Raw genomic sequence first — 14,219 nt, 5'->3', positions numbered from 1 at the left:
TTTCTAACTCACTTCCCCTGTAATAGTGAAAAAAATCCTCATAGTTTAGCCTTGTCTATACTGCTACTGCTTTCTGTTCTTCAGTCTGAAAGTCTTATTCTTCAGAACACTTAGTCCTCAAGTGTTCTGAAAATAATGCCCCTGTTTGAGATAGAATGTAGTTAATGGGTCATTGATTCAAATGAATTTTTTTTTGTTTGTTTGCCTGCTTGCCTTTTATCAATAATCCCTTTTGTGTATCTGCATATATCTCAATGAGAAGGGCCTCAAGATATAAATATTTAACTTCTTTCTGATGTGTGAGTCACTGACCATATAAATGAATGCTCAGGGATCATCTTTTCCAACCCCTTCTTTAGGATCTTACATTGTTATGCGAGACGTTGTCATTAAATCATTTAGTACTCCTACAAGTAACTACTTTGTTTGTATGCCTGGGAGAGACAGATATCTTTCAGAGATTTTTAAATAAAGATACAAGTATGAACTTAGATTTAATTAGTCTATGTATAAAATAGCTATCCATTTAGTAGACCTATAGTAAATATCTGCTATATGTTAAATTTGTTGAGATTTTCACTTTTTAAGAAAAATGTATCCTCTTTGAAATTTTAACATATTTAGAGTTTTTTTTATTGAAGTATAGTTGATTTACAATGTTGTGTTAGTTTCATATGTACAACAAAGTGGTTTAGCATTATATATGTGTGTATGTGTGTGTATATATATATATATATATATAATTTTCATTTTCATTTCCATTATAGGTTATTACAAGATTTTGATAAATCTATTTTTATTGAGGGCTAATGTTATTGGGTTCCTAAAAATATTGAGAATGAAAACCAATATTTCCAGGTCCAGATTAGAACTGATTAAAGAAGTGCTTATGGTCAATATATTGGGAATAAGCAAAGGATCATTTAAATTCATGTTCTACTGATCATTGCTTACATGAACTTAATGAATCTACCTGGATGCTCTAAGCTCAGTTCCTCCTTTATAGATATAATAGCATTTATATCTCAGACCTGTTTTAAAGTTTAAAATAAGAATGTTTCAATGACAGTTCTCAGAAGAAAGTAGGAACTGAGTGAAAATTATCAATTTTAATTATGTCTCAGTATCATAATAATGAGCTTGCTCAAATCAGCTAAGGAACACCTCCTACATGCCATGCTCTTTCATCTTCTGCTATACAGGGAACTAAAAAAGGCAAGAGATATTTAAGATAAGATTTCAAGAATAACAGCCTGCCCCTTGAAATGAACAACAAAATATGTAAAGATAAAAACAGTGAGTGAACATTTATTGAACGTCTACTGTATATCATGTACTTTTTTAAGAGTCAACCGAAAAGCTAATGATACCCTTCAGAAAGAAGACTATTGTCAGATCTTACCAATTATAGAGAGGATTAGCTTAGGACAGTCTTGGGGTAACCGAAAACTCCTGCAGAATGCTTTTGGGTAGCAGTGTCATTTTAATTGTGATCACCTCATTTATACTTGCTTAGTATTTGAGAACCTAGTTTAGTTTCAAGCTCTTTAGGCATAGAACCATGTACAGAATCCAAGACTCCCAAGTCCCAGTGAGATGCACTTTACATTACATCTTGCAGCTGTAAGAATAAAAGAGAACAGTAAATGCTACTTGAATTTCATAATTTCAAATATCCAGTAAAGATGAATTCACTTGCCGCACCTGCTTGTTGTTTCATCATTCCATTTCCTACCTCCCTTGTGAATTGGCCCGCAGACACAACACCTATTTTAAATGATTGGATCTTGAAAAAATGTAAATTGATATTTCATACCCCATAGGTTCTTCTGCAATGGTAATATCTGTGGTATATGCACACAGAAAATTAAATCATTTTTTAAGATAGCATAGGGTCTGTCTAATAAAAAACCCTTATGAAATCCCACTGTGTCTGCTCAGTAGCATCTTTTCACTGTAAAGCATTTAAGCTTTTAAAAAGCAACCGAACAAATGTGATTGATTATCAGTTCACTTGCCAGATTCTACATTGAAATTAAAGAAAGTAAAAGCTCTTTTATGAGAGGTATATAACCACCTGCAATATTAAACCAATAAAATCTGTGTTCAGCTGTTTGTGAACTGTCTTGACCCAGATGTATAAAGGAGCCTTCTAGAATGTAGAAGGCTTATACAGTAACTGATCAATCTTTCCTAACTGTGGCAAAGCAGTAAAAAGCATTTCAAATTGACTAAAAGGTCAAAACACTCTGAAAGAATTCCATCATTGAAGCAAATATGAAGTTAGCCACACTTGCGATAAGCAGAACAAATGAAAAAATGAACCCTATTAGTATGTACTTGGGAGACAGTCTAAGAATTATTAACTCATTAAAAACAAGTTCCCATTGCCTGACAATAACAAAACTGTATTTGATTGAGCATTCATTTATTTTTCTGCTTATCTAAATATTAGCCAATGCCCTGATGAGTTTGAATGAGCTGATACACTTGGCTGCAAATAGCTGTGTTATCTGTAATATCCCACTTTTACTTAAAGTCTCCATAGAATCCATTTTAAATTGCTACAGATAATACTTGTATATACTCCTTTGTATAAGAAACAGACACAACCAAATAAATGCAGTGTCTCTAATAATAGTTACCTTGAGATTCAGTTTACAAAGACGCAAGTCTGACCTTGGATGGACTTGTTCAATAGATATGTTCTCTTCAGCAGCAAAGATTTCAGCAGCGGAAAATATAACATAGTCTGGAATAGCAAGGTAAAGGTACAACATCAGTCTTCTATCTATAGGTTGCTAAATTTTTTTCTGGGATATTGAATAGTATTAAAAACAGCACGTACCTGTGGGTTACTTGAGCCTATACAAATGGATGAGTTAAAGGGCATGACTTCATTTTGTAAGAGGACCATGTTTTAAAAAGACAGCAACTTTGATCTAGACAGAGTGATTAGATAGATGGGGGGCAAGATGGACAAACTGAAATGTGGAGAGAAGTAAAAACAGGCTATTAAAACATGGATGTAACTCAGGTAGTTGGTTAAAAGGAAGAAAGATATTTCTTACTGTGTGGGAATCACAAAACAACTTTAAATCAGTGGCTAGAACAGAGATAAATTAATTGCTTCACTTGGTCCTTGGGGCTAACTTAGTTTTGGACCTTTGATGTAGTTTATATAACCTCATTCATGTAGTGAATAGAGATTGTGGCAGGCATCAAGGTAAGCATCTAGCATGCAAGAGTTGCGTTTATTCCATTTATGGTAGAACTCTTCACCTTTCTATGGGTGTGCACATTTTCTCTTGGGAATTGCCTTAAATAATGGGTGTCTATTGAATGTTTGAACATCCTAGATTAGGACAAAACTGTATTTTATCTAATAAAATTCAATTTTTTAATAAAGTCCATTAATAATATGCAAAATAAAGCCAAGTAACTTTCGTTTTGAGAAAATGTAAAATAAATATACTAGAAAAAAGAAAATATGCCAGAGAAATATAAATGAAAAAGCTAGGCTTAATATTATTAGAATATTCATGAATAGTTTCTTAGAGAAATTTTACAACAAGAATTCAAAATGTTTAAGCAATAGCTACATGATCATAAAATATGGAAGTCACCAAAATGGCAAATTTGCTTGACAACAAATTCAGCAACTATGATAAAATACTTCTATGCTATATAATTCCATCATAAATATCTAGAATTACATCCAAACTCTGTATCAAACAAGCTACAATCTTGTCTTCTACCTCCAGACTTGATATGATCATAATGTGGGCATTCATTAAATACTATACAAATATGGCAAAAATGAATTTAATAAAGTTAAAGTTGTCTTTCTTTATGAATAGTTAATTTATTTATAGAATAAACATCCAAGAATAAATGCAGAATTATGGCTCTTACAGTTGGCATATTTTCAGTTATAGGTTCTGAACTTTTCTTCAAATGTGTGTATTTTCATAGTATTGGTACTTCCGGTATGTGGGCCCTTTCCTCCGTCAGATGGTGTTTGTGGCAGTAGCAGTGGTGCCCTATACATGATCACCCCCTACTGGAACATTTCTGGTGGGCCATTCCTAATGCTATAAGAAGGATTGATTTGACATTTCCCCTACTATGTTGTAGATATGTATGATTACATATGTGATATGTACTCACACAGTACACATATTTACAAACTGCAATATCATCTTAAGAACTTAGCTCAAGGTACTCTGTTGATATCCATCTCATCTTTTAAAATAGCAAAAAAAATGACACAACTAAGTATTTCCCTGTGTTTTACATTTTAAAAAGTCAAGTATATTTATTAATATCTGTGTTAGTTTTCTATTTCTACTGCATAACAAGTTGCCCCAAATTTAGGGGCTTCAGATACTTCAAATGTATTATCTTATAGTTTTGTAAGTCAGAAATCTGACCAGTGCTACAGCAGGGAATGTGTGTGTAATGCTCCAAAGGCAATAGTTTGCATTTATTAACCCTAAACTCCCAATCCACCCCACCCTTCCCCCCTTCCTTGGCTACCACAAGTCTATTCTCCAAGTCCATGATTTTCTTTTCTGTGGAAAGGTTCATTTGTGCCATATATTAGATTCCAGATATCAGTGATATCATATGGTATTTGTCTTTCTCTGACTTACTTCATTCAGTATGAGAGTCTCTAGTTCCATGCATGTTGCTGCAAATGGCATTATTTTATTCTATTTTTATGGCTGAAAAGTATTCAATTGTGTATATATAACACTTCTTAATCCAGTCATTAGTTGATGGACATTTGGGTTGTTTCCATGTCTTGGCTGTTGTGAATAGTGCTGCAATGAACATGCAGGTGCATGTGTCTTTTTTAAAGTAAGTTTTGTCCGGATATATACCCAAGAGTGGGATTGCTGGATCATATTGTAGTTCTATGTATAGATTTCTTTTATATATATATATATTTTCTATGTATAGATTTCTAAGGTGCCTCCATAGTGGTTGTGCCAGCTTACATTCCCACCAACAGTTCAGGAGGGTTCCCTTTTCTCCACAACCCCTCCAGCACTTGTTATTTGTGGACTTATTAATGATGGCCATTCTGACTGGTGTGAAGTGGTATCTCATGGTAGTTTTGACTTCCATTTCTCTAATAATCAGTGATGTTGAGCATTGTTTCAAGTGCTTGTTGGCCATGTGCATGTCTTCCTTGGAGAAATGTCTATTCAGGTCTTTTGTGATTTTTCCATTGGATTGTTGGCTTTTCTTCTATTGAGTTGTATAAGTTGCTTATATATTTTAGAGATTAGGCCCTTGTCAGTTGCATCATTGATAGTATTTTCTCCCATTCTGGAAGTCGTCTTTTTGTTTTCTTTTGGGTTTCCTTTGCTGTGCAAAATCTTGTGAGTTTGATTAGGTCCCATTGGTTTATTTTTGCTTTTATTTCTGTTGCTTTGGGAGACTGACCTGAGAAAATATTCATATGGTTGATGTCAGAGAATGTTTTGCCTGTGTTCTCTTCCAGGAGTTTGAAGGTGTCTTGTCTTACATTTAAGTCTTTTAGCCATTTTGAGTTTATTTTGGTGCATGGTTTGTGAGGGCGTGTTCTAGTTTCATTGATTTGCATGCAGCTGTTCAGGTTTCCCAACAATACTTGCTGAAAAGACTGTCTTTTTCCCATTTTATGTTCTTGACCCCTTTGTCAAAGATTAGTTGACCATAGGTGTCTGGGTTTATTTCTGGGTTCTCTATTCTGTTCCGTTGGTCTGTATTCCTGTTTTGATACCAGTACCACACTGTTTTGATGACTGTGGCTTTGTAATATTGCCTGAGGTCTGGGAGAGAGATGCCTCCTGTTTGGTTTTTGTTCCTCAGAATTGCTTTGGCAATTCTGGGTCTTTTGTGGTTCCATGTAAATTTTTGGATTGTTTGTTCTAGTTCTATGAAAAATGTAATGGGTAATTTCATAGGGATTGCATTGAATCTGTAGATTGCTTTGGGTAGTATGGCCATTTTTACAATATTAATTTTTTGAAACCAGAAACATGGAATAGCTTTCCATTTCTTTACATCTTCTTTAATTTCATTGATTGTTTTATAGTTCTCAGCATGTAAGTCCTTACCTCCTTGGTCAGGTTTCTTCCCAGGTATTTGATTTTTGGGGTGCAATTTTCAAAGGTATTATATTGTTGTATTCCTTTTCTAATATTTTATTGTTAGTATACAGAAATGAGACTGATTTCTGAATGTTAATCTTATATCCTGCTATTTTGTTGAATCTGTTGATCAGTTCAAGAAGTTTTTGGGTTGAGTCCTTGGGATTTTCTATGTATAGTATCATGTCACCTTCATACAGTGATAGTTTTACCTCTTCTCTTCCTATTTGGATGCTTTTATTTCTTTTGTTTGTCTTATCGCTGTGGCTAGGACTATGTTGAATAAGTGGTGAGAGTGGGCATCCTTGTCTTGTTCATGAGTTTAGTGGGAAGGCTTTCAGATTCTCTCCATTGTGTATTATATTTGCTGTGGGTTTGGCATAAATGGCTTTGTTTATGTTATGGCATGTTCCCTCTATACCCACTTTGGTAAGAATTTTGATCATGAATGGATGTTGGACTTTGTTAAATGCTTTATCTGCATCTATTGAGACAATCATGTTTTCTTTTTTGGTGGTATCTTTGTCTGGTTTTGGAATTAGGGTGATGGTGGCATCATAGAATGTCTTTGGGAGTGTTCCCTCTTCTTCAACCTTTTGAAAAAGTTTAAGGAGTATGGGTATGAGTTCCTCTTTGTATGTTTGGTAGAATTCACCTGTGAAGCCATCTGGTCTTGGACTTTTATTTGTAGGAAGTGTTTTTTATGACATATTCAATCGCATTTCTAGTGATAATTTTGTTCAGTTGATCTATTTCTTCTTGATTCAGTTTTGCCAGGCTATAAGTCTCTAAAACCTTGTCCATTTGTTTTAGGTTCTCAAATATGTTGGCATACAATTGTTGATAGTATTCTCTCATAGTTTTTTGTATTTCTGTGGTATCTGTTTTGACTTCTCCTTTTTCATTTCTTATTTTATTTTGGTTTTTCCTCTCCTCTTCTTGGTGAGTCTCACCAGAGGTTTCAATTTTTTTTTACCTTTTCAAAGAACCAGCTCTTGGTTTTATTTATTTTCTCTATTGTTTTTTAATCTCTATTTATTTCTTCTTTGATCTTTATTGTTTCCTTCCTTCTGCTGACTTTAGATTTTGTTTGTTCTTTTATTAATTCATTTAGGTGGTAGGTTACGTTGTTGATTTGAGGTTTTTCTTCTTTTTTGAGGAAGACCTGTATTGCTATGAATTTCCCTCTGAGTACTGCTTTTGCATCATCACGTAGATTTTGATTGGTTGTGTCTTCATTATCATTTGTCTTGAGGTATTTTTTAATTTCCTTCTTGATTTCCTCATTGACACATGGGTTTTTTTTAGTAGCATGTTGTTTAGTCTCCATGTAGTAGTTTTTTTTTTTTTCTCATTTCTTTTCCAGCGGTTGATTTCTAGCTTCATGCCATTGTGGTCAGAGAAGATACTTGCAATAATTTCTATACTCTTAAATTTGTTGAGGTTTGCTTTGTGTCCCAGTATGTGATCAATTCTTGAGAATGTTCCATGTGCACTTGAGAAGAAGGTATATTCTGATTTTTTTGGATGTAATGTCCTGAAAATGTCTCTTAAGTCTAACATTTCTATTGTGTCCTTTAGGATCTCTTTTGTTTTATTGATTTTATGTCTAGAGGCTCTGTCCATTGATGTGAGTGGGGTGTTAAAGTCTCCTACTATGATTGTATTTCCATAAATTTCTCCTTTTATGTATGTTAGTATTTGTTGGGGATATCTGAGTGCTCCTATATTAGGGGCATATATATTCATGATTGTAATATCCTCTTCTTGAATGGATCCTTTAACCATTAAGTAGTGCCCTTCTTTGTCTTTCTTTATGGCCTTTGTTTTAAAGTCTCTTTTGTCTGATATAAGTATTGCAACTCCTTCTTTCCTGTCTTGTCCATTGGCATGAAATATCTTTTCCTATCCCCTCACTTTCAATCTATATGTGTCCTTTCCTCTAAGTTGAGTTTCTTGTAAAGAGCAGATTGAAGGTTTTTGCTTTTTTATCCAATCTACCACTCTGTGTCTTTTGATTGGCGCATTCAGTCCATTGACATTTAAGGTGATTATTGATAGATATGTATTTATTGCCATTTTAAAACTTGTTTTCCAGTTGACTCTATGTTTCTCTTTTCTTCTTTTCTTTTTTGGGTTGGATGGTTTCCATTATGCTTGAGTACTTTTCTTTTCTGTTTTTGTGAATGTAATGCTTGGTTTTGATTTGTGGTTGCCCTGTTTTTTAAGCACATTAAGCCCTTCCTATATCTGCTTGCTTTTGCCTGATAGTCATATAGGCTCAGACACATCATTAAAATAAAAAGAAAATCTGTATTTTCTTATTTTCCTTTCCCACATTGTATGATTTTGATGTCTTTGTTTTTTAACATCTTCAAATTTAGATCTGTATGCCAGCTTATTTAAGTGCCTGCTTTCCAATAGTGGTTTCCTCCATCCTAATTCTTTTTTTTTTTTTTCACTCCAAAATTTTTTTTTTTAATTTAGAGAAGCCCTTTCAGTATTTCTTTTAGAATGTCTTTTGTATTGCTATACTCTTTTAGCTTTTATTTGTTGGAGAAATTCTTTATTTCCCCTTCTATTTTAAATGATATTCTTGCTGTTTAGTGTACTCTAGGTTGCAAATTTTTTCCTTTCAGTGCTTTAAATATATCTTGTCACTCCCGTCTGGCCTGTAGTGTTTCTGTAGAGAAATTAGCTGATAGTCTTATGGGGGTTCCCTTGTAATTAACACTTTGCTTTTCTCTTGATGCCTTTAGAATCTTCTCTTTAACTTTAACTTTCGCCATTTTTATTATAATATGTCTTGGTGTGGGCCTGTTTGGGTTCAACTTGTTTGGGGCCTCTCTGCTTCCTGTATCTTGATATCAGTATCCTTTAGATTTGGAAAGTTTTCAGCCATTATTTCTTCAAATATATTTTCAATCCCCTTTTCTTTATATTCTCCTTCTGGAATTCCTGTTATGTGTAGATTGGCCCACTTTATATTATGCCATAGGTCTCTTATATTGCTTTCATGTCTTTTCATTTGGTTTTCTGTCTGCTGTCCTGATTGTGTGATTTCCATTTTTCTTTATTCCATGTCACTAATTTATTCCTCTGCGTTATTCATTCTGGTCTTTATTGCCTTTAGCTCAGTTTGTACCTCTGCAAATTAATTTTCTAGTTTTTCTTTCCTCCTCCTTATATTTTTTAGTTGCTTTCTAAAGAAATCTGCATTACTGTTCATATCCTCTCTGAATTCCTTCAGTATTTTCACTATTTCCCTTTTGAAGTCAAAGTCTGTCATACTGCAGAGGACTGTGTCATTGTTGACTGCTTTAAGTGAATTCTCATGTTCCTTTAACCAGGAATGGTTTCTGGGCTTCTTTATCTTGCTTGTGTTTTTATTTTTCTGTGAGGTTGGGGAAGCCAAACTGTAGTCCTGTAAGGCTACTTCTATGCAAGAATACCCCTTTGTATTTTTGGGGGGGTTATGGTTTATTTTTGGTGTTGGAGTTTGAATATTTGCTTTCTCTTTCTTCAGCATGAGCAGGCTGTTATTCCCAGGATGCTCAGTGTATTTTCAGGAAGAAGGAGGCAATGGGTAGAACCAGCAGTCAGTGCCTGGTTATTGGTCTCTCAACAGCAGCAAAGACCTGTAGGAAGGTGGCACAGGCTGCTATTTGCTGGGCCCTGGGAAGTGGTAATAAGCTCTAGGCAGTACTTCATTGTGACCAGAGCATTTGGCAGTAGCAGCAGTAGAGTGCAGGAGTTTCCAGGAGAGTGAGCAATAACAGCTTGTGTTTGATTGCAGTGCCCTCCTCTGAGGTGATTGGAACCACAGGTGTTGCCTATTCAGGGACCCCTATTGGGAGTGGGGAGGTCTGTCTCTAAAGTCAGTGATAAGCTTTTTGAAAGTTTGTAATTGAGACGTTGGGTTGAAAATCTGGTAAAGAATATAAACACTTATTAATCAGATTGTTTCTCTTTAATCTCTGCTTTATAATACACCTGGGGTATTATCTTGGCAAGTTCTTAACCTCTCTTGGTGTTTAGATATAACATCTGCAAAATGAAAACGATGATAGTAATGCCTGTTTCACTTGATATAATAACTAAATAAAATGATCCATCAAATGTAATTACTTTTGAGAGGGGCATCTAGTAAGAAATTAGTGATCACATAGATTATTGTCTTTAATGCTATACAATCTCTAGATAAAAGCAGTACTCATCTTTAATAACATAGCAGCCTAAGGTTTACAATAAAATGACCATGGATTCTTTCAAATCTTTTCCAAAGAAAGAACATGTACTCTAAAGTTTTTAACACATAAGTTGTGTTGGTAGACATCTACCAATCAATTTCATGAAGATTTCATGGCTTCTAAACTTTCTTCTCTCTTAAAATATTAAAGTGAAAAAATAAAAATACTTCATGGATCAAAACCAATTAATTGTACCCTGCAATGCACACAGTTAAGGAAAGGGTAGTTTTAAATGAATAGTCACACTTAGAAAATTTAATGTGAATTCTTTTTTCCCCAAAGACATATCTTAAATGCAAAACTTTTTTAGAAAACAACAGAAACTCCTACAAGATAGTGATTAATTCATTTTTTTTAAATGTTTTTACTCTCCTTTTTATTTGCAGAAAGTACACAAAATGTAAGCTAATTTTGCTATCTTTAAGAAGACTGAACTGAGTACCTCTAACAGGCATAGTAAAATATATATATGTATATATATATATATGTATATGTATATGTATGTATATGTATATATGTGTATGTATATATATGTATATGTGTATATACAACTAACAAGAAATCCACTGAATCATCCTTAAAGCGTTCTAGTGGGAATACATTTAAATATGAAATTAGGTAAATTTTAAATAAATAAAAACATCTATGCTAAGTTATTGGGAAACATGGATGGAAGAGTCCTGTAAAGAATAAGAGTCAAGGGTCTTTTCCAAGGGAAGGAGCATAGCACTATGTTTTTAAGAATGAATGAATCCTGTGAGGCAGATAAAAGTCCAGCAGGGAAGGCATCAAGTGCTAAGACAGGGGAGGGTGGAAAATAATGTTGAAGTTCAAGAATGGAAGAGTTAGGACTGTGATATAGTTTAGATGTAGTGAGTGGCATTGAGTAGAAACGAAGCTAGATTTGTAGCAAATCGATGTCAAGGACTTTGGTTTCTAGTTCAGAAGGGAAGGAGGTGAGATATCATAACTCCATCCAACAATAAGTAAAAAGCTAAACCAACTGAAAAATCAACAGCTCTTCTTATATCTTCCAGAGAAACAAGGTGCCAGGACAAACCACTACAGAGTTTGGAGAGATGAACAGGTAAATACAGAGAATCCAACTTAACAGAGAAGAAACCCATCTTGACTGGAACCAATACCCTGGTAAGAAAACTTGAATTGTGCTTGATAAATAGTTGGAAGCTCAGTGTGAACAAGGATGATACATACAAACTCCAAGAAGGTCCAGTCCTAGAGAGACCCTCACTCTTTTATAAATGTTTTCTCTAGGAGCTCTACCTAGTTGAGAAAAATCTCTTTGGTTTTCCAGCAGAGGGAGGAAAAATATAAGCATTTTGAAATTCACCAGAATATTGTGTCCTTCTTAACAAAATCTGCTTTCAGGAGAAACTATTTTAACAGAATTTAACCTATTGGGGTGTGATCAAATCCTACCTGACTCAAAGGAAAGAAAGTACCCAATTTCAGTCCACTCTAACCTTCCCTGTGAAAGAAAGGAAATAATTCTAGCCTCCTCTAGCCATCCTATCCCATGCATGAAGGTGTGAAAAAATGAAATCCTAAGAAGCACTTCTGAAGTTCATAGCCCATGGGTAGACTCTCTAGAAGACTGAGACCTAAACAGAACTGTAGAACTCTTCCTCTTCTCCTACCTGGCACCTCACCACTGCATTACTAAAGGACTATTTACAGCAGTGCCTTGTAACCAGAATGTCATGGCCACTTTTCTTCAACAACAACAAAATTACAAGGTGTAGCAAAAGGCAAAGAACATAGTTTAAAGAGATAGAGCAGAGCATCAGAACCAGATCCAAATATGGCAGGGATGTTGAAATGATCGAACCATGAGACTGAAACACTATGATCAGCATACTAACAGTTTGTATTAATCAGTGTACTCTAGAGAAATAAAACTAATATGATATATATTTCTTTTACAAAAATGATCGAATAAGTTTTTTAGCCTATGGAAAGATATAAAAATGACTGCTAACAATAACAACCATACTCTATCAGTTAAGTGTCACATGGTACTATGATACTATTCCCCAGGGGTCATATATCCTAATACGCTGCCTAAAGAAATGAATCCTCTAAAATAATGTCCCAAATACAAATTCTAGAGATAATTGGGGAGGACGGTGGATTAAAAAGCCCTCTATGATAAATGTGTGTGTGTGTGTGTGTGTGTGTGTGTGTGTGTGTGTGTGTGTGTGTGTGGTGTGGGGAAGGGAATTCTGCAGGACAATTTGAGTTTCCAAACTAAATAAGAGGGAAACAAATGTGCAAGGCAGAGTCTCCTGGGCCTGGAGCAGGGTGTGGGGAATAGGAGAGTCAAAATGTCAGTGGACGGGACCTGAGCAGCTGCTTTCCCTCTGCAGCTTCTTCCTCCCGCCTCTCTCCTTGAGGGCTGAGTGGATGATGACACCATTGGCCACATTGTTATAAGTCGGTGAGTTGAAATCTTTGATAAAGATGCCCTCATATTGCAGCTTTTGTTTCCCTGAGGCAGGTTTTTGTTTCCTATAGCCTGTCTGTCTGTCTGTCTGTCTGTCTATCTATCTATCATTTATTTAGGAGACAGACAGACAAACAGAGAGACTGAATCAGGAATCAGCTCACACAACTTTGGAGGCCAGGAAGTCCCAAGATCTGCCTTTGGCAAGATTGAGAACTGGGAGACCTTGTGGTATAATTTCAGTTCTTGTTTGAAGGCCTGAGAATCAGGATGTCTGAGGGTAGAGGAAGGTATAAGTTCTTTAATCACAAAGCTTTCACCCTCTTTTTGTTGAGTTCAAGCTTTCAACTATGTGGATGGTATCTACTCACATTGTAAGGATGATCTTCGTTAGTAACTCCACCAATTAAATGATAATCTCTTCTATAAACATCTTCATAGGCCATACCTACAATGTTTTACCAGATACCTGGACATTCCCTTCCTAGTCAACTTGAAAATTAAATGTCACAGTGTTCTAATGAGAATAGACAATATAAAAGAATGTATGGAATGATGTAAGCACTGAGATGGATTAGTTAATATTAAGAAAGAATGAAAAAGAAATGCTAGAGGTAAAAAAAAAATTAATGGTCTATCAGAAATGAAGAATGTCTTGAATTCATTTATAGACTGGATATGGCTGAGGAAAGATTCTCCAAGCTTGACAATATGTTGAAGGAAAGTTTCAAACTTAGAAGCAAACAGAAAAAGTTTGAAAAAATGGAATAGAATGTGTAATTACTGTTGGAAAACTACAAAAGATGTAACTTATGCATAATAGGAATAACAGAGAGAGAAGAAAGAAAGAAGAAATATTTGAAACAATAATTTCTGAGAATTTTCCAAAAGTAATGTTAGAAATCAATCCACAGAATCTATAAACCTTAGAGAATACCAAGTAGGATAAATGCCCAAAAGGAAACAACCCCCCCAAAAAAAAAGAAAAAGAAAAGAGAAAGCCAAATAACACATACATATCATAATCAAACTGAAAAAAAAATTTTTTAAATTTTTGACAGACACCAAAGGAAAAAAATCCCTTCTCAGTGAGGCCAGTAGTCTCCTAGTACTAAAACCAGGCAATTATTGCAAAGTCATTACAAGAACATTATAGATTAATATTTCCATGAGCATAAATGGAAAAATTCTCAGAAATATATTAGCAAATCAAATCCAAAAAGGTATAAAAAATATACATCACAATCAAGTGGGATTTATCCCAAGTATTCAAGGCTGATTCCATATTTGAAAGTTATTTAATATAATCACATCAACAGGCCAAAGAAGAAAATCACATCATCATATCAGTGGAACCACAGA

General features: G+C 34.6%; 1 long non-coding RNA gene across 1 annotated transcript in view; it reads left to right on the top strand.

Moving 5' to 3' along the window:
* The window catches only part of LOC146400954 (uncharacterized), a 539,998-nt gene that overhangs the window by 365,410 nt on the left and 160,369 nt on the right, over nt 1–14,219 (top strand). The window contains exons 5-6 of the long non-coding RNA XR_014812989.1: nt 11,431–11,542; nt 12,781–12,851. This is a non-coding gene — a long non-coding RNA (uncharacterized LOC146400954). The remainder of the gene's footprint in view (nt 1–11,430; nt 11,543–12,780; nt 12,852–14,219) is intronic.

This window comes from Sus scrofa, chromosome 8, assembly GCF_054392235.1.
Source record: "Sus scrofa isolate SSC_HxYL_T2T_F1_AM1 chromosome 8, Sscrofa_HxYL_maternal_Yorkshire_Landrace_v2.0, whole genome shotgun sequence".
Taxonomy (NCBI): Eukaryota; Metazoa; Chordata; class Mammalia; order Artiodactyla; family Suidae; genus Sus; species Sus scrofa.
Note: the sequence above shows the minus strand (reverse complement) of the source record. Positions and strands in the feature narration are given on the sequence as shown.